Consider the following 21,016-nt stretch of genomic DNA (forward strand, 5'->3'; position numbering starts at 1 on the left):
ATATATATATAAAAAAAACGTATCTCTTAGGGGGAATCATAGGCCTACATAGACAAGCAGTTAGGCCATTGATTACCTGTTCTGAGTTGTGATTCCAACTATATTGAATGTTGCAGCAACATGGTTAGTCTTGAACAGAGTGTGACAAAGTCCCTTCATGTTTGGCTCTGAGTGGTGGGGTTTTGTGGCCTTTTCTCAACTTCACTTGAGTGGGAACCAAGCTGTAATCAGTAAGAACTTAGGAAATGCCATGTTGCACTCTCTGCTGTGTTTCTGCTACCTGCTACATGTTGACTGTGTCTTGGCATCTTCTCCTTGAAACCGATGGTGGCTGAATCACCCCTTCTTGCATTCTTTAGGCTGACCCAAATACTTCCAGCTTGAAGAACAGAGGAGGAGTTTTCTTCTGTGCCAAAGAGAACAGTTTTATCAGACAAAAGCTACTTCATTTAGGTTGCCCGAGATGTCTGAAGTTGCTGGAGAAGGGGGGAAGGAGGGAATGTGTGCTGTCTCATACAATCCTGTAGTCAAGTTGCACCTTTAAGACCAACTACGTTTTCTTCAGAATGTAAGCTTCAGAATTCACACCTTTCGTGTGAATCCAAGAATGAAACTATGCAGGAGAGCACACAGGGCTTCTAAATTACCTTTGCCTGTCACTGTCTTGGCACTAGTTTTTCCATGCTTCCAGAACTGTGGCATCAGACTTGGTAAAGGGTTTGTTCAGCCTTATACCTAACCTCCAACTTATTTGTGTTTAACTCACTTATACATCACCTCAGTGGGCACCCAAAGTGGCTTGCATTGTTTTTCCTTTTTATCCTCACAACAACCTTATTTAGCTCTGACTGAAGAACTTCCAGGGCAGGGTCCTTTGTTAGGGTTGTGTAGGAGGAGTCCAGCTTGATTAGGCATAATAGGAAATAGCAAATTGAACCCGGTACATTTCATGGTGCAAATGGGCAGCTTAAAAAAAGACTCGGATGCCACAAAAGTTATAGGGATAGTCTTACTCCAGGTGAATTATATGAGATCATATACAGACTTAGGATAAGAGAGAAGGCTATACAGAAGGTGGAGCCTATTGGGTGGGGGGAAATACTGTACTAGATGAGCTGCTAATCACATTGCAACATCTGTCTAGAACAGTGAGTGTTGAACTCATTTGTTATAAGGGGCCGGATCTGACATAAATGAGACCGTGTTGCGCTGGGCCATGTGTGTACGTATTTTAAGATTAGGTAGCAGAGATAGAAACTTTATAGAGGACAAAGACTTTTTAAAACCTTAAAACGGGCTTAAAACATTAGCACTTGTTCTTAAAGGCAGAAGTAGAAAAGATTTATTGCATGTGGCCATTGGCCGTCACAATATAAAATGAAACACGCTATCATAAAAAGTGCTTTCTTTGTATTTCTCCCGTGGGATCCGGGGAAATGGGCAAAAGAAGCTTTGGTTCTTCCCTTTCTTCCCCCATGGGGCCTGGAGGGGAAGGACCCTCAGCCAGTAGAAGGAAGAGAGGCTTGGCTCAGTAGCTCTGCTGTGGAATAGAGAGCCAGGTAAAGTAAACTGACTCCTCCCTTGGGGAGGAGCCATTGGAAAAAATAAAGGTTTTGCACTGTAGCTCCTATGCAATTGAGGGACTGATACAGAAGGGACCAAGAGAGAGGGAAAAGGAAACAGAAGACAACCAGTTGCTTGGTTGGCCCTGGGCTGCATGTTTTACATCCCTGGTCTAGAAATTCTAGCTGCTTTGCAAAATAGCATGGCTCCTACTGTACTGTCCATAGACTGCACTAAAGCAGTTGTTGCTGCCTTCATTGCGACCTGGGTGGGCTATCTTGGGGGTGGGAGTAACATTTTTCAAGCTCAGTGTACCAACAGAATGTACCTCTCAGTTCTTCCACTAGAGGGAGGGATCTTTCAATTTAATTCCTCTGTTGTGATTACCACTGATGACGTGTGTAGGGCTTAGCAGGAGGAAGCTTTTAGACTGAAAAGCAAAACAAACTCCTGGTACTATAGCAAAACAGAAACCAGCAATAGTGGTTGGACTGGGATCTGGGAGCCCGGCATTCAGATCCCTTTCCCCAGTAACGAAGCTTGTTGAATGGCCTTGCAGCCCGTTAACACTCTTGCAGCCTAACTTACCTTGTAGGGTTCAGAGTCTAAAATGAGGAAGAACCACATGTGCTGCTGTGAAGACGTTTAAACAATAACATTGTAGAATCAGAAAGTGCCTTGTGTTTTGAGGGGAAGAGAATAGATAAAGCCATAATCAAATCACACAAGTCCAGAAGCAAATTCATGGCTTTGGTATAATTCTTATAGGGAAGATTCACCAGAAGTACAAAACCCTCAGTGCTTCAGTTCTGCAAGTATAGTTTCCCTGAAACAAGTGAATAGTCAGCCTCACTGGAGATGGTGGCTTGTTTGGTGTAGTGGAGATGGAGAACCAGTTTGGTGTGGTTAAGTGTGCGGACTCCTATCTGGGAGAACCAGGTTTGATTCCCCACTCCTCCACTTGCACCTGCTGGAATGGCCTTGGGTCAGCCATAGCTCTGGCAGAGGTTGTCCTTGAAAGGGCAGCTGCTGTGAGAGCCCTCTCCAGCCCCATCCACCTCACAGAGTGTCTGCTGTGGGGGAGGAAGGTAAAGGAGATTGTGAGCCGCTCTGAGACTCTTCAGAGTGGAGGGCGAAATATAAATCCAATATCATCATCTTCACAGCTCTCTCAGTAGTTGTCCTTGAAAGGGCAGCTACTGTGAGAGCCCTCTCAGCCCCACCCACCTCACAGGGTGTCTGTTGTGGGGGGAGAAGATAAAGGAGATTGAAAGCCGCCCTGAGTCTCTACTTCGGAGAGTAGGGAGGAGTATGAATCTGCAGTCTTTTTGCAGCTCGATCTCTTTCCTGGTAGCCAGACAGAAGGGGGTAGGAGGCTATGGAGGTTGTATTAAAGTGTGCTTCCATCAGTGTCAAATCTAAGTGGTCTTTAGGGGCCAGGGAACATATGACTAGTGGGTGCCCCTGACAATCAAGAGCCAAGTTCATAAGCCTAGCCTACAAACCTATTTCGGTAGCTGAGCTGCCCGTATCTTCATTTCTGCCATGTTGATAGTCTGAAAAAAGAAAGAGGGTCAACTCTTCTAGCTTCCAAGAGCTCCTCAGCCTAGGCTCCTAGCAAAAAATATTAGCTTGCTAAAAGCTGCTTTCTGAGTAGCTTTCCAGGCTCCTTAATACTGGCCAGCTGCTGTCACCCCAATGTTTAGATATATTTAAGATTCTGTGTTGGTCTTGTGAAATGGAGCTGTTCAGTGGATGAGGTGCTGTTTTCTGACCATTAATATCTCCAGTGCCCCTTGCCACATAAGCACTTCCCTTTGGAGCAGTGGCCACACAGCTGCTTGGTCTGGAACTAGGGTTGCCAAGTCGGTGTTGGAAAACCCCTGGAGGGGGAGGGGAGGGGAGGGGAGGGCCTCACTCAGCATGGTACAATGCTACAGAGTCCACCATTCAAAGCAGCCATTTTCTCCAGGAGAGCTAATCTCTGCCAGCTGGAGATCAGTTGTAAAAGTAGGAGATCTCCAGGCCCCACCTGGTGGCTGGCAACCCTAGGAATCACTACCCTTGCAGCCAATGTATAAAAAGGTAAAGGTAGTCCCCTGTGCAAGGAACAGTTGCTTCTCACTCTGGGGTGACGTCGCATCATGACGTTTTCATGGCAGACTACGGGGTGGCTTGCCATTGCCTTCCCCAAGTCATCTATACTTTCCCCCCAGCAAGCTGGGTACTCATTTCCCCAACCTCAGAAGGATGGAAGGCTAACTCAACCCCGAGCCGGCTACCTGAACCCAGCTTCTGTCGGGATTGAACTCGGATCGTGAGCAGAGAGCTCGGACTGCAGTACTGCAGCTTTACCGCTCTGTGCCGCAGGGCTCTTTTTTTGTGCTTCCTTTACTCCTTGATTCACTCAAAGGGATTCTTCAGTTACACTGACAAGAGACCAGAATAGGATTGTAAGAGCCACAAGTGCAGGGGGGGGGAGGGTGTTGTGGGTTATAGTTCCTTGATGCCAGTCAAGAGGCAGGCCTGGTTCTCTATGCACATAGGGTGACGGTGTAAAACGGAGATCTAAAAACCAGCAGAATCTGTGCAAAATGTCTGAGCTAAGCAGCTAGTCCCGTTGTGACCCGTAGGTACTCATTTGCCCAACCCCCAAGTAAGTGCTTAATAGGGAAGGGATACCCATGTCTCTGACATGGGGTGGCAGCTATCAATTTGCACAATACCCCTCCCTTCCCACCCTGCAAAAATCCGGTCATTTAAATGCCAGCCTCACAATGAGAGCTCTTATCTCTCCGCTTTGTTTACAGCCATGTGGCCCAAAAGCACATTCAGTGGGGCCAGTGTGGAAAAATCTGCAGCAGGCGCCCTAAGCGGGTTCCTTGAAAGGCCAGCGTACTTCTGGAGCGTGATAGAACACTTGGAAGCCAAGTCACATATTCCCAACCATCTCCGCTTGTTACCCTGAATTCCTTCCATGAGTTCGCAGATTTCTTCACGGGGTCCGGTGTGGCTGGCCATGATGACCATCTGAGTGAGCTGTCTCCGTTATCCTGGCTGTGTGCATCACACTGCTGTCCTTAGGAACCCTTCGATTACATTAGCCTGCCATTGGACCACCAAGCCAGTAGAAGGTTGCCCTCTCCACAAATGCCTTTCTTTGTCAAGCTGTATCCTGTTTACAGTCAAGGGCTGAGTGTTGGGGAGGCAGAATCTTTCTAGGTCACGAGGCCCGGCTCACACATGCAGGGAGATGAGGGGGCACCAACTTTTGAGGTGGTAGGATAGCCTGCTACGCTTCAGACTGCCAGGAGAGGATTGCATTTTGGGAACGTTCCACTGTATCATTCGTTTGAAATGTGGCGTTGGCAGAGAGTTTTGTGGATACTGTGGACTGCCAAAAAGACCGTTCGAAATCAAATCAAGCGGAAATGACCAACCTGGAGCTGTTGTGCTTTGGTGACATTATGAGAAAGCGCTGAGGAAGTGAAAGGAAGCAGCTAAAGAGGAAGACCGAACGTGAGATGGATTGACTCAGTCGAGGAAGCCACAGTCCTGTTTGCAACATGAGCTTGTTAGTTAAACAACAGGACATTTTGGAGATCAGGGGTGGCCAAACTTGCTTAATGTAAGAGCCGCATGGAATAAGCATAAGATGTTTGAGAGCCGAGAGACAAGAGTGGGAGGGAGGAAGACAAGGCAAACAGATGGGGAGGGAAAGGTGGAAGGAAAGCAACTTTAAATGTTTTCTCCAAGCTGCCAGCTAGCTTGGCTTGGGCAATTGATTTAAAGAGAGAAATGCCTTCTCCAAGACAGCTGATGAGCAATGTTCCCTCCAAGCTGCAGAGTCTTGTGAGCAAAAATTCTACTTTGTGGGCTACTGGCATAAAAGTTGTGAGCTGCTGCATGAATTATTGTGCTCTGGGCTCATCCTTCCTGAGCTAAGACAAGAATGCGTGAGCTGGAGGCTAAAAATCTGTGAGCTAGCTCACGCTAACTCAGCTTAGAGGGAACACTGCTGATGAGGCGGTGGGGCCTTGGAGAGCCACACAGTATGTGTGCAAGAGCCATGTGTGGCTCCTGAGCCGCAGTTTGGCCACCCCTGCCATAGATTGTAGGCCACTTGATGGCACTTGACACACAGAATAGACTGCAGCACTTCAGACCGCGGGAACACTTCACTGTACTTTACAAACACACAAACTCAACATAGGATGTCGTTTTTGCTTCTGTTACAGACATTTCTGTATCTAAGTTGTCGGCGATGCCCTGTAAATGCCTTAGCAAGTTACACCTGTTGCTAGGAATTCCATGCCCAGTCATTGATTCAATATCTGGCTCCTGGTGGTCTTCGAATATTCGCAAGGGATCATTCGGAGGAACCATTTGTATTGTCATTAACAAAAAGCTTTCCCTAAGTTGAGCCGATGTCATTTTGCACGGGATATTATATAAACACCCTGACCTGAATTGCCCTGCTCTCATCAGCTCTTGGAAACTAGGTAGGGTCAGCCCTGTATTTGGATGGGAGACGGCCAGGAAAGCCCAGACTTCCCACGCAGAGGCAGACAATGGGAAACCACCAGAGAACAACTCTTGCCTTGAAAACCCCATAAGGGTTCACCCTAAGTTGGCTGCGACTACAGCACTTTTCCACCACCACCACCACTGTTAGTCCACATCCATACCCAGGTGTTTTCTTTCTTCCAGATCTTTCCCCCATTTCTTGTAAAATGGTTTTTTGCAAAATCCTGGGAGAGGAAACAGGGTTAGAAGAAAAAGAAGACCGTAGATTTATACCCCTCCCTCTCTGAATCAGAGTCTCAGAGCAGCTTACAATCTCTTTTATCTTCTTCCCCCACAACAGACACCTTGTGAGGTAGGTGGGGCTGAGAGAGCTCTTACAGCAGCTGCCCTTTCAAGGACAACCTCTATGAGAGCTATGGCTAACCCAAGGCCATTCCAGCAGCTGCAAGTGGAGGAGGGGGGAATCAAACCTGGTTCTCCCACTTAAACCACTACACCAGACGGGCTAGATTTTGCCCACTAACCTTTCATGTGCAGGACAGTTTAAAGGCAGGGCTGGATTAACAATTAGGCCAACTAGGCACTGGCCTATGGGCCCCCACGCCTTTAGGGGTCCCGAGCCAGCTTTCCCCCCATTTCCCCCCTGCTTGTAACCCTCCCAGCCTGCATGAACAGCCAGCAACTGAGCCGTTCTTTGCTCAACTTGCCTGTTGTGGCTGCTGGTGGTGTCCTTGCCAAGTTTGCCGCTCCCTGCCTCTCCCTTGCAGTTTTGTCAACGGGGCTTTTGAGAAGGTGGCTGCAGTGGAGGCCACAGGCAGCAGGGCAGGTGCTCCGACTGAGATAATTTGCAAGGGGCCCCCCGGGGTTTTGACTGCCTCGGGGCCTCCTCAGGGTTTAATCCGGCACTGTTGAAAGGAGAGGTGCTCTCCTCCAGGTGGAAACTTGCCAGAAGCTTTGGCTGGCTCCGCGTCCTGAGGGTTGTGGTGCATCATTAGCTGTGTGAGAGGCTGGAGGGGCCGTGGGGATGCTGCCTGCGCTTGCAGGATGCTCCCTTGGGGTCTTGTAATGAGGCAGGTGCCTGCTTCACTGTTTCCGGCCACGCTGCAAGCAGGTCTCACGTAGCAAGATGGTATGAGGAACTGTGCACAGAAAAGTGGCTGCCAGGGAATCTGCCCTGGTGCAAGGCCAGGCCGTGGGGTGTGTGAGCCTATGGTATACCCCGCCCTGGCATGTGTGATGGTATCTGGGTTTCTGGGGCTTGGAATGAGACTTCAACCACAAGAGAGGTATTTCCCTGGGAATTGAATGCCCTAGTTTTGGTCTTGGAAGAGCCCCGTGGCGCAGAGTGGTAAAGCTGCAGTACTGCAGTCCGAGCTCTCTGCTCACGACCTGAGTTCGATCCCGACGGAAGCTGGTTTCGGGTAGCCAGCTCAAGGTTGACTCAACTTTCTGTTCTTCCAGGGTCAGTAAAATGAGTACCCAACTTGCTGGAGGGAAAGCGTAGAGGACTGGGGAAGGCAATGGCAAACCACCTCGTAAAAAAGTCTGCCGTGAAAACGTTGTTATGCGACATCACCCCAGAGGCGGAAACGACTGGTGCTTGCACAGGGGACTACTTTTACCTTTAGTTCTGGTCTTAACTGCCCTACGTTCTTACTGTCGGCAGCGTTCCCTTAGCAAAATTTGACTTTCTGATCTTTGTGGGCGATGCCAGGAGTCGACGAGATGCTGGATGATTTAACAAAAGCATGGAGTCTTCTCATACTGTCTGACATTTTCAGTGAGTTATCTACCACGACCCCAAGATCTCTCTCTTGGTCAGTCTCTGCCAGTTCACACCCCATCAACTTGTATTTGTAGTTGGAATTTTTGGCCCCAATGTGCATTACTTGGCACTTGGCACATTGAACCTCATCTGCCATGTTGACGCCCACTCACCCAGCCTCAACAGATCCCTCTGGAGTACCTCACAATCCTCACCACCCTAAACAATTTAGTGTCATCTGTGAACTTAGCCACTTCACTGCTTACTCCCAACTCCAAATCATTAATGAACAAGTTAAAGAGCATGGAAACCAGTACTGAGCCCTGCGGCACCCCACTGCTTATCTTCCACTGTGAAGACTGCCCATTTATACTCACTCTCTGTTTCCTATTAATTAGCCAATTTTTGATACACAAGAGGACTTGTTCTTTTACTCCATGACTCTCAAGCTTACTAAGGAGCCTTTGATGAGGAACTTTTCAGAAGCTTTCTGGAAGTCAAGGTAAACATCTGTTGGGTCCCCTTTGTCCGCATGTTTGTTCACCCCCTCAAAGAACTGTAACAGGTTAGTGAGGCAAGATCTTCCCTTACAGAACCCATGCTGAGTCTTCCTCAATAACTTGTGTTCATCAATGTGCCTACTCATTCTGTCCTTGATATTGGTTTCTACCAACTTTCCCGGTATTGAAGTCAGACTGACTGGCCTGTACTTTCCCGGATCTCCTCTGGAACCCTTTTTAAAGATGAGGGTGACATTTGCTACCTTCCAGTCCTCAGGAACGGAGGCAGATCTCAATGAAAGATTACATATTTTTGTCAAGAGATCCACAAGTTCACCTTTGAGTTCTTTCAGAACTCTTGGATGTATGCCATCCGGACCTGGTGACTTATTAATTTTTAATTTGTCTATCTGTTGTAGGACCTCCTCTCTTGTCACCTCAATCTGACTCAGGTCTTTCAACACCCCTTCCAAAATTAGGGGTTCTGGAGCGGGCAAACACTTCTCATCTTCCACAGTGAAGATGGAGGCACAGTGAAGACGAGGCTCTTCACCCTCCTGGTCCCCTGGGGAGAGGGGCAGAGCCAGAGCTTCCTTTGCCCAGTTCCCTGGATTCCCTGGGAGAAATACAAAGAAAGCACCTTTAAGACCAACAAGTGCTGATGTTTTCAGCATGTTTTATTTTTTTAAAGAACCTTTAATTGTGCTTGTCTGTGTCCTTTAAAAAGTTAATATCTATGCTACCTAAACTTAAATAGGTGCACACATGACCCGGCCCAACACAGCCTAGCCTGGCCCGACAAGGCCTCATGTCAGATCTGGCCTTCATAACACATGAGTTTGTCACCCGTGGCCTACGTAATCTTGAACTGCTATCAGCTGCCTTATCTACGGCCATTTCCTTCACAATGTGTGGCTCATCACTTCCTCTTCAGTGTGGGTAGTAGTTGAGAACGGCGGAGTGCATTGGGTGAAGAGCAGCAGACTCTAATCCGGGTTTGACGGCTCTCTCCTCCATATGCAGTCGCTGGGTGACCTTGAGCCAGTCACAGCTCTTTTGAACTCTCTCAGCCCCACCTGTCTCACAAGGTGCCTGTTGTGGGGAAGGGAAGGCGATTGCAAGCTGCTTGGAGACTCCTTAGGTAGGTATAAAACCAACTCTCCTCTTGCTCAGCGGCTTATTGTCCAACTACTGAAAGGCCTAACTGGTCACGTGCGACCTGATGGGCCACTGAACTGCCTGCGTATCTTTCCTGCTGGTCGTCTTCCTGCTCGAATGGGTTGGTCCAAATCCTGTGAGGGGCTGTGCAGGCCCTCATTCCCAGTCAGACACCTTCAGTTGCAACTGAGAGACTTCAGCCTGTGTGTTTCTTCAGTTCAGTACCTTTAGGTAAAAGGTAGTCCCCTGTGCAAGCACCAGTCGTTTCCGACTCTGGGGTGACGTCGCATCACGATGTTTTCATGGCAGACTTTTTATGGAGTGGTTTGCCATTGCCTTCCCCAGTCAGCTACACTTTCCCCCAGCAAGCTGGGTATTCATTTTACTGACCTCGGAAGGATGGAAGGCTGAGTCAACCTTGAGCCAGCTACCTGAACCCAGCTTCTGCCGGGATCAAACTTGGGTCATGAGCAGAAGCCTCGGACTGCAGTACTATTGCTTTATCACTCTGCGCCACAGGGCTCTCAGTACCTTTATTGGCATACATTAAAAAAAAAAAAACCACAACAGTGAATACAGATTGAAAAGCTTCTTCAGATTTGAAATACAGTAAAAAAAAATCACCCGGTAACAGATCTAATCTTGTGCTTTCCTGATCATCATAGCAATGGAAAGATACCTTGCTACGGAGTATGTAATATGGGGGTGCCAGTTAGATAATAGAAAGTTAACTCCAAAAAGAGTTAGTTGCGTTACTATTACTGGCAGGGAAAATTGTTATAGCCAGTCACTGGAAACTACCTAAAGCTCCTGCTTTGAAGTGTTGTTTTAACAAAGTTTGGGATATTCTGATTCAAGATAAATCAGCTACCAGTATCACATTGCAAGATAGTTCTAAAGCAGAAGACTGGTTTGTTGAAAAATGGTTTGTCTTTCTGGAGTACGTAAATAATGAATCTAATTTTGTTAAATTTCTGCTCAAATACATGAATATTATGATTTATTAACTGTATGTCTCATATATGTCACAATAAGGTGTAATTTTTTTCCTTGTGGCTCAATGGTGTATTGGATAACTACTCTATTACTTGTTTTTTATTGACGGTATATTCCGATGTAACTATGTACTATCTGTTTTTTTTTTTCATTTGTGCTTGTTTTCCACATGAAAGTTTTAATAACATTTAAATTATAAAAAAAAGAAAGTTAAAACTAGCCTCTCTTCAGATAGCCCATGGAGATTAAACAAAAGGTCAAGCAAAACAAGAGATTAAACAAAAGTAGAATTGTTGCTTTCATAACACAAATCCCATCTGGATTTGCAGATTTTTTTTTGTTTAGGTCATGTGCTTCCACTGTGATTCGGCTCAGCACTGATGCGTAACGAAGATCGAATGTGGACGTAGCTCTGTGGCCTCTGTTCATAAGAGCCTGTAGATCTCAAAGCAACACCATCTCAAGTGTGTGTACAGCAGGTAATGGATAAGGAGCATCTTTGCTTTAAGCTGTGCTCCTTGTTACCTGGCCTTGTTGCCACTGCAGTTTGGCTAAAGATGAATGATAAAAGTGCATATTTTCTCATGCACAGAAACAGGATATTCATCCATCTTCCTTCACCCCCCGGCTTATAGATAAGAGAAGCCAAGTTGGATCAGGCCAATGGCCCATCCAGTCCAACACGGTACACACAGTGGCAAACAACAAAACAAAACCCAAGTGCCATCTAGAGGTCCACCAGTGGGGCTAGAAGCCCTTCCACTGTGCCCCTCCCAAACACCAGAATACAGAGCATCACTGCCCCAGAGAGAGAGTTCCAACGATAAGCTGTGGCTAATAGCCACTGATGGACCTCTGCTCCATATGCTTATCCATTCCCCTCTTGAAGCTGTCTATGCTTGCAGCCACCACCACCTCCTGTGGCAGTGAATTCCACGTGTTAATCACCCTTTGGGTGAAGAAGGACTTCCTTTTTTCCGTTCTAACCTGACTGCTCAGCAATTTCATTGAATGCCCACAAGTTCTTGTATTGTGAGATCCTGATGGAGCTTCCTTAAGTTCTTCCACAACTGTCTCTTGCTGTGGACCTGACTTCGGCCCCTGAGCCCTACACCTTCTAGGACTTCTGGTCATACCTCGATATACTGCAGGCGTGGTGTAGTAATTAAAAGTGGTGGACTCCAATCTGAAGACCCAGGTTTGATTCCCCACTTCTCCACATGAAGCCTGCTGGGGGACTTTGAGGCAGTCACAGCTCTCTCAGAGCTCTCTCAGCCCACCTGCCTCATAAAGCCCTTCCTGTGGGCAGAAGAGGGGAAGGCGACTGTAAGCTGCTTTGAGACTCCTTAAGGCAGAAAAAAGTGGGGTATAAAAACCAACTTCTTCCTTCCCTTCGATATTGCTCCTGAGTTTCCTTGCCTATTGCCTGATCCATTCTCGCATCCTCATCGTATCAGGAGTGGACAAACTTTGGCTTGAAAGCCACATGTGCTCTTTCATACCTATTGTGGGGCTCTCAAAGCCCCCACTGCCTGGTCAGCCAGCTTGGAGACTACATTTAAAGTTGCTTTCATTCCACTCCTCCCTTGCTCCCTCCCTCCCTTGTGGCTCTCAAACATCTGATGTTCATGTCTTGCTGTTCTCTAACATCTGATATTTATTCTATGTGGCTCTTACATTAAGCCAGTTTGGGCACTCCTGTGGGCTCTTCTTTTCCCTCTTGTAGCTCTTGAATAACCCACAAGTCCCACAGTAATTATTGGAAGATGGAACCACTAGGGAAACCTTACCCTTTGCTTACTGAATTGTCCTGTGCACTGTGGTCCGCTCAATGACCAGAGCATCACGAGGTGATTTCCAACACGTGAAATAGGCATCACAAATAAACATTCTCCATAGGCTCTTCATACCAGCTCACAGGCAGTTCACACATTTGCCAGTAAGCTGTTGTGACAATGATATCCCACTGAGTAATTCCTGTTCATGTATAAATCAAGTCTAATATGCTTTGACAGGCTTCCCACAAACTGTACTATTAGCGTAAATTATATAAGATCTCCTTTATGAGCAGCATGACAATATCTTTGTGTGATTTATTATCTCTTTTCTTCCAGTCAGTCGTCTTACCCCGTCCCTTCCTACAAAGAGAACCAACTTGGAATAATCATAAGCAACGCTTCCTTTAAGCGGTGGAGTGTTGTGAGCAAAAATTCTACTTTGTGAGCTACTAGCATTAAAGTTGTAAGCAAGAGGTTTGACTGTTGCATAAATTAGTTTGCTCTGGAGCCAGCCATTCTGAGCCAAGACAAAAAATGTGTGAGCCGGAGGCTAAAAAAGCTGTGAGCTAGCTCACACGAACTCAGCTTAGAGGGAACAGTGATCATAAGTGATTAGGTATTATATTTTCCCTTCCCTACTTAAAAGCAGATTGATTCAGCTGTTTTTTTTTAAACTTTAAATGTAGAATTTGTCTTGAATGTATAAGCCAAGTTTTCGGTGTCTTGCTTTGCGGATGCAAAGATTTCTTTTGAAAGTATTCTGGTAAACTCTGAACAGACAAGTTAAACACATTGCTAATGTTTGCTCAGCCAATTACGTATTATTCATTTAGTTCCTGCAGTGTCTTTGGTTCTTTGCCAGATTTGAGGAGGGTGTACTTCCAACTTTGAAGATTCATAATTTATAAAATTCAACAGAAAGACAGCCAGCTAGTTTAGACAATTTGATGCACATTACCAGCTCATACCGGACCCTGACCTGGATAGACCAGGCTAGCTGGATCTCGTCAGATCTCGGAAATAAGCAGACTCAGCCTTGGCTAGTATTTGAATGGGAGACCTTGGAGGAATATCAGGGTCATGATGTGGAGGCAGGCAATGGCAAACCACCTCTGAGTGTCTCTTCAGAACCCTATAAGTCAGCTGTGACTTGACAGCACTTTCTACCACAGCTGGGCACAGAGCTTAAGGTCAGGCCCTGCTGGGGTTTAGGTGAGCTCTGGGGATCATGCAACAGAGTGGGAGGGGAGGAGGAGGAGGAGGAAGAAGTACACCCTGCCCTTCTCTCTGAATCAGAGTCTCAGAGCAGCTTACAATCTCCTTTATCTTCTCCCCCCACAACAGATGCCCTGTGTGAGGTAGGTGGGATTGAGAGAGCTTCCACAGCAGGTGCCCTTTCAAGAACAACCTCTGCCAGAGCTATGGCTGACCCAAGGCTATTCCAGCAGGTGCAAGGGGAGGAGTGGGGAATCAAACCCGGTTCCCCCAGATAAGAGTCCGCGCACTTCACCACTACACCAAACTGGAATGAGCACCAGACATCATCTCCTCCTCCTCCTCCTCTGCCGTCCTTGGAATGAGCTGCTGTTATTTTGGTGCCTGGGTGTGTTGGTCCACTTTGTGCCAGCGCCAGGGTGGGCTCGACAAGAGCTGCATTGTGAAACGGCTTTCTATAGCAGGTGCCTGGGCGCTTGTTTGCTTTCACGGGTGGAAACAAATTGCATAATGACAGGTTGAAGGAATCTCTCCACCCTTATCGGGAGCGTAGATCCTAGCCGGTAGCTGCAGGTGGGAATCGTTAGCCAAGCCAGGCAAGCGCATCCAAGGCAAGGAAGGTCTTTAAACTCCGCTGGTCGTGGGCTTCTCTTCCCCTTCCCAGGATCTGCCAAGAATAAATAGTTGCAATGCAGAGCCAGGTTGTTCTATGAGAAGGCTGAAAAACAAGTTAAACGTTTAAAAGGAAACATACTGTGTACAATTGTGGGCACTGTATCTCCCAAAGACGCTGCAGAGCTGGAAAAAGTACATAAGGCAACTGTGTATGTAGACTAATGGGAATATTGCTATGTGTGTTTCTGCCTGGCTCATTGGAGCCTTAAGAAGAAGAAGACATTAGATTTATATCCTGCCCTCCACTCCGAATCTCAGAGCCTCAGAGTGGCTCACAATCTCTTTTATCTTCCTCCCCCAGAACAGACACCCTGTGAGGTGGGTGGGGCTGAGAGGGCTCTCACAGCAGCTGCCCTTTCAAGGACAACCTCTGCCAGAGCTATGGCTGACCCAAGGCCATTCCAACAGGTGCAAACGGAGGAGTGGGGAATCAAACCCGGTCCTCCCACATCAGAGTCCACGTATTTAACCACTACATATGTTCCCCGGAGAGCACTGAGATCTAGCTCCCAAAACCTCTTACAAATCCCTGGGCCAAGAGAGGCTAGACTGAAGACAACCAGGGAGCAAGCCTTTTGAGCAATGGCCCCTCGATGGTGGAACCAACTTCCAGAGATGGTGCGAGCCCTGCGGGACTTGAATCAGTTCCGCAGGGCTTGCAAAACCTTTCTCTTTCAGCTCGCATTTAAGTCAGGACCTGACCAAATTGACTAAAGTGTTTTGTAGCCCTAACCATCTTATGCACAACTGTGACTGGCAGTAATGATTGTATGACAGTATGTATAATTGTGATTGATAGTAGTTATAGCACCTGTTTTATCTATTTTAATTAATTTATGTAATTGAACTGTATTTTAAATCATTGTTTATCTTGTATTTTATCTAAATCATGGCATGCCATGTCTGTGAGCCGCCCTGAGCCCGCCTTTGGTGGGGGAGGGCGGGATATAAGAATAAAACTTACTTACTTACATCAAACTGGCTCTCCACTGAGGACTGAGCTTGGGGACTCAGGAACAATGGGCAGTAGAATCCAAATCCCTGCTGCCCTGCTCCAATCAGGAGCCCCCTGCTCGTTTGAATGATCCAATGGCGTCATAGCGCGGGAACCTTGAAGTGTATATAGTTGGCCCCGTTGGCCCAGTCGAGCAGTCTTCCAGTTCAGCCGTTACCCTGCTGTAGCTAATAAAGAGAGCTATGATCACTGCAATAGCATCTCCTCCTTGCATTGAACCCACTATATCAGGGGTGGGGAATGTCAGGCCTGAGGGCCATTTATGGCTCTTGAGATCACTTGGTCTGGCCCTCGGGGTTTGCTGGGCCCCCATGAGCATTGTGAAGGACTACTGATGGGATATGTGGGTGCCTTTAAAGGTCTGCTGGGAGCAGCTGAAGGGAGGGAGGGGTGGCAGGGGTAGGGAGGGAGCCAGCTATCACCAGTTCAATTTGCACCTGATTATCTCAGATGGTGTGACCTAATATGCTAATGAGTGTGTGACCTAATATGCTAATATTAGGGGATGTGCCTAGAAAGGCGAGTTGGGTGTGTGTGTGTGCTGAATTAGGCTCTCCCCACGTGACTTCAAATAGAAAAACAATTATTTGCATTAATTCTGCCAGCCTGGATCGTTCTCCCTCAGCGGAGCACTGTTTTTTAGGTTGATAATTTTGTATGGCCTGCAAATGATGTTATAAATATCCAAATGGCCCTTGGCAAAAAAAAAAAGGGTTCCCCATTCCTGCACTATACTATAGCAACCAAGATTATTAGGGGGTTGGGGCACCTTTCCTCTGAGGAAAGGCTGAAGAGTCTGGGACTTTTCAGTTTAGAAAAGGCAAGGCTAAGGTGGGGGGGGGAGACATGGGAGAGGTTTATAACATTATGCATGGGATGGAGGAAGTTGGAGAAACTTTTCTTCCTCTCCTCAAAGAGTAGAACTCGAGGGCATCCAATTAAAGGGATAGGCAGTAGGTTCAGGACCTACAAAAGGAAATGCTTTCCACAGAGGGTGATTAAAACGTGGAATTTGCTGCCAGAGGATGTAGTGATGGCCGCAGGAATAAACAGCTTTAAAAGGGGGATCAGATAGATTTATGGAAGATGTCTGTCGGTGACTACTAGCTGTGGTGACCGGAGGGAACCTCCACAGCCAGAGGCAGTCAACCTCTGAATCCCTGAGCCGGGAGGCAACGTCGGAGAAAGGCCTCAGCTCTATGCCTTGTTGACTGCCCAGGGGAACTGGTTGGCCATTGTGTGAGACACAACAGACACCCTGTGAGGTGGGTGGGGCTGAGAGGGCTCTCACAGCAGCTGCCCTTTCAAGGACAACCTCTGCCAGAGCTATGGCTAACCCAAGGCCATTCCAGCAGCTGCAAGTGGAGGAGTGGGGAATCAAACCCGGTTCTCCCATATAAGGGTCTGCTCACCTAACCACTACACCAAACCTCCTCAGGTGAGTTTCTGTCTGCCATGTAGTTGTCAGAAGCTCAAGAGCTCTGCCAGGAGTGGGGTGCATGGGACGAGAGATGGAAACTCATCGGAAGGTTCTCAAAGAATGGAAAGTCTTACTCAGCTGGGAGAAGAAATTATCTGGAGAGTTTTAAGAACATGTGCCTAGGAGTACACCAACTGGAATAAAATGGAACTTATGAGTAGCTGCCTGCATGTGAATTGTGAGACTGTGCCACCCACTGATGGGAAAGAACTTCCCCAAGATTCCTTGGGTGAAAGGACAAATGCTGGGAAAGGGGTGAGGTGAGGGAGGTGTAAGAAGCATATCTGGTGACGTTTCCTATGCAAAGTTCATGTTTATCCATTGGCCATTCCCAGTAGTCACAAAATCTTCCTGGCCTTGCTGTGTTAATTCTAAAACCTGCAGTGGGCGGGGGAGAGGCAACCTTGGTCCTGATTGAATCCTGGATGAATCGAATGGAAATGGGTGATCTGTTCTAGTTCGGCAGTGTTGGCACTGGAGCCTTTCTTACAATTTTTGTTGTTGAAACCTTGTAACTGTGAGATCTGCAGTTGCTCTGGTGTCCTTTTGGTGTAGCGGTTAAGTGCATGGACTCTTATCTGGGAGAACCAGTTTGATATCCCACTCCTCCACTTGCAGCTGCTGGAATGGACTTGGGTCAGCCATAGCTCTGGCAGAGGTTGTCCTTGAAAGGGCAGCTTCTGTGAGAACTCTCTCAGCCCCATCCACCTCAGAGGGTGTCTGTTGTGGGGGAGGAAGGTAAAGGAGATTGTGAGCCGCTCTGAGACTCTGAGATTTGGAGTGGAAGGTGGGATATAAATCCAATATCTTCTTTTTCTTCTTCCTTATCGACTGAAATCTCCCTCTGGTGTGGGAATGCTGCCATGTTTTATAGTGGATTTTGTATTTAGATTATTTACATTACGCTTGTCTCACAGGGATTTAAGAACATAAACCCTGCTGGATCAGGCCACTGGCCCACCCAGTCCAACACTCTTTCACTCAAAGACTAAGCCCAAGTGTAGCAGGATCAGCCGGGCCAGAACACCAGGAGCCCCCCCCCCATTGCTCCCCCCTTCAGGTACCACGCTGATTACACAGGATGAGTCAAAACTTAGCAAAATGGAATGGTCAATACAGAAATGCGTTAGGATTGCAGAAATCTGGAACTAAACAGAGATCTCAAAGCTAGAAATGAAGCAGTGTTTAAGCAGAGAGCCAGTTTGGTGTAGTGGTTAAGTGTGCAGACTCTTATCTGGGAGAACCGGGTTTGATTCCCCACTCCTCCTTTTGCAGCCACTGGAATGGCCTTGGGTCAGCCATAGCTCTCGCAAGAGTTGTCCTTGAAAGGGCAGCTGCTGTGAGAGCCCTCTCAGCCCCACCCACCTCACAGGGTGTCTGTTGTGGGGGGAGAAGACACAGGCGATTGTAAGCCATTCTGAGTCTCTGATTCAGGGAGAAAAAAAGGTAAAGGTAGTCCCCCATGCAAACACCAGTCGTTTCTGACCCTGGGGTGACAAAGTTTTTACGGCAGACTTTTTATGGGGTGGTTTGCCATTGCTTTCTCCAGTCATCTACACTTTCACCCAGCAAGCTGGGTACTCATTTGACAGACCTCGGAAGGATGGAAGGCTGAGTCAACCTGGAGTCAGCTACCTGAACCAGCTGTTGCTGGGATCGAACTCAGGTCGTGAGCGAAGGGCTCCAACTGCAGTACTGCAGCTTTACCACTCTGTGCCACAGGGCTCTTTCACGGAGAAAGGTGGGATATAAATCTGCAATTCTTCTTCTTCGTATGAACATTAAGATCCTGAAGGAGCTAGAGAAGATTCTTAGGTGTAAGAATGTGTGGCTGGCAACCAAGATCAAATTAATTCATGCCATAATATTCCCCATTAACTCTGGGTGGATGTGAATGTTGGGACAAGGAAGAAAGCTGACAGGAACTGGATTTATTTAAAATATGGTGTCGAGGGAGTTTTATTGATACTGTGGACTGTCAGAAAGACAAGTGGGTTCTAGATCAAATTGAGCCTGAGCTCTCCCTAGAAACTAAAATGACCAAACTGAGGCTATTGTACTCTGGTTACATTAAGAACACAAGAAGGGCCCTGCTGGATCAGACCAGGGGTCCATCTAGTCCAGCATCCTGTCTCTCTCACACAGTGACCAACTAGTTCCTCCGCAGGGCCAGTAACAGGACATAGAGGCCTTCCCCTCATGATGCCTCCTGTCTTAGTGCCACTGAACGTGGAGGTTCCCCTCGCCGCCATGGCTAGTAGCCACTGCCAGATGTATCCTCCAGGAATCTGTCTCTTCTCTCCAGAAGACAAGAGTCACTGGAAAAGTGAAAGGCAGCAGGAAGAGCAACTCCAGGCAGCCAGGGCTCTCAGTTTGTAAGACCTGAGCAAGGGTGTTAACTAGAGGACATTCTGGAGGACCTTAGTTCATAGGGTCACCATAAGTCACAAGCAGGGGTGGAATTCTAGCAGGAGCGCCTCTGCATATTAGGCCACACCCCCTGATGTAGCCAATCCTCCAAGCGCTCACAAGTGACTTGACAAATACTCACATCAAGTGCTTCAAAATTAGCGTCCATTTGATTTCCCCCTCTCCCCCATAGAACCAGAAGGGCATCGTTGTTAAGCAATGGCATATTTCTCTTTGAAGGATAAGCAGGTAAATGAAGCCCTTATGTCTGGATAATCAGGGCCTGTCGCTTGACTGGTTATAGGAACAGAGTGAGCACCTGGATTCGGAACCTGCTGTATGGGAGAAGGGGGAAAGGCCGTCCATCCAGTAGGGTTGCCAGGTCTGTCTTGGCAAGTACCTGGAGACTTTGGGGGTGGGAGAGGGAGGGGGTTGGGGAAGGGAGGGGCCTCAGCAGGGTCCAAGGCCAGAGAGCCCACCCTCCAAAGCAGCCATTTTCTCCAGGAGAGCTGATCTCTGCCGGCTGGAGATCACTTGTAAAAAAGGGAGATCTCCAGGCAACTCTACCATCCCGCAAGAAATAAAAAGGGGGAGACAGAATTGCAGATTTATACCCGGCCCTTCTCTCTGAATCAGAGAGGCTCACAATCTCCTTTATCTTCCTCCCCCACAACAGACACCCTGTGAGGTAGGTGGGACTGAGAGAGCTCTTCCAGAAGCTGCCCTTTCAAGGACAACTTCTGTGAGAGCTATGGCTGACCAAGGCCAGTCCAGCAGCTGTAAGTGGAGGAGTGGGGAATCAAACCCGGGTCTCCCAGATAAAAGAGTCCTCACACTTCCCAATACACCAGGCTGGCTCTCTGTTCGACTTGTGCAGAGAAGAGAGCCGCCTCTGGGCTGCTCGGAAACGGAGAGTTGTGGGGAGGCGCACAGCAGGCAGGGCTCGGTGTCCGCCGGAAGCAGGGTCGCTTCGAGCCATGCCTTCCCTGATCCAAGATTGCAATTGGCTGTATGTTTACCGCTCAGTAAGTCCCACTGAACACAAGCGAAGCTCGTTTCTGCAAGCTCATGAAGAGTAGGCAGCGTTGCCAGCTCCAGGTTGGAAACCCCCTGGAGATTTTGGGGGTGCAGCCTGAGTAGGGCGGGTTTGAGGGAGCACAGGGACTTCTATGGGGTGTAAAGCCACGGAGTCTGCCTTCCAAAGTGCCCGTTTTCTCCAGGGGAACAGATCTCTGTCTCCTGGAGGTCAGTCACAATCCCGGGAGATCTCCAGGCGCCACCGAGAGGTGGGCAACGCTACCTAAGAGCGAAGTGCTACTTAACTCAGACCACTTGCTTCTGAGTAAACCTGCTCGGGCAGCCTGTCTCAGTCTAGACATCCCGGGGAGTCGTTCCTACAAAGCAGGATTGAGGAACAAGCACAAACGGAATCAGTCCACTACCCTCATAATTCTCTGTGCAGCCTTACTGGGCTCCGCATGCACCGGATCGGGCTGCAAGCGGGTTTTCTTAGGGCCAGGGGTGGCCAAACTATGACTCGGGAGCCACATGTGGCTCTTTCACACACATTGTGTGGCTCTTGAAGCCCCCACTGCTCCGTCAGATGGCTTGGAAAAGGCATTTGCTTCTGTAAATCACTTCTCCAAGCGCTCAGAAGTGACTTGACAAAGCACTTGTCCAATGGTAGCTTGGAGAATGCGTTAGAGTTAAAGTTGCTTTCTTTCCACCTCTCCCACCCACCATCTGTTTGCCTTCCTCCCTCCCTCCCTTGTCTCACCGCTCTCAAGCATCTGAGGTTCGCGTCTTGCGGCTTTCAGACATCTGACGTTTATTCTATGAGGCTCTTACGTTAAGCAAGTTTGGTCAATGGCCACCCCTGTCTTCGGGGGTTGCCTGGGAGCCTGCCTGCCCCTTGGGGAAAGGGAGAGCCCCCTC

Source organism: Heteronotia binoei, chromosome 19 (assembly GCF_032191835.1).
Source record: "Heteronotia binoei isolate CCM8104 ecotype False Entrance Well chromosome 19, APGP_CSIRO_Hbin_v1, whole genome shotgun sequence".
NCBI lineage: Eukaryota > Metazoa > Chordata > Lepidosauria > Squamata > Gekkonidae > Heteronotia > Heteronotia binoei.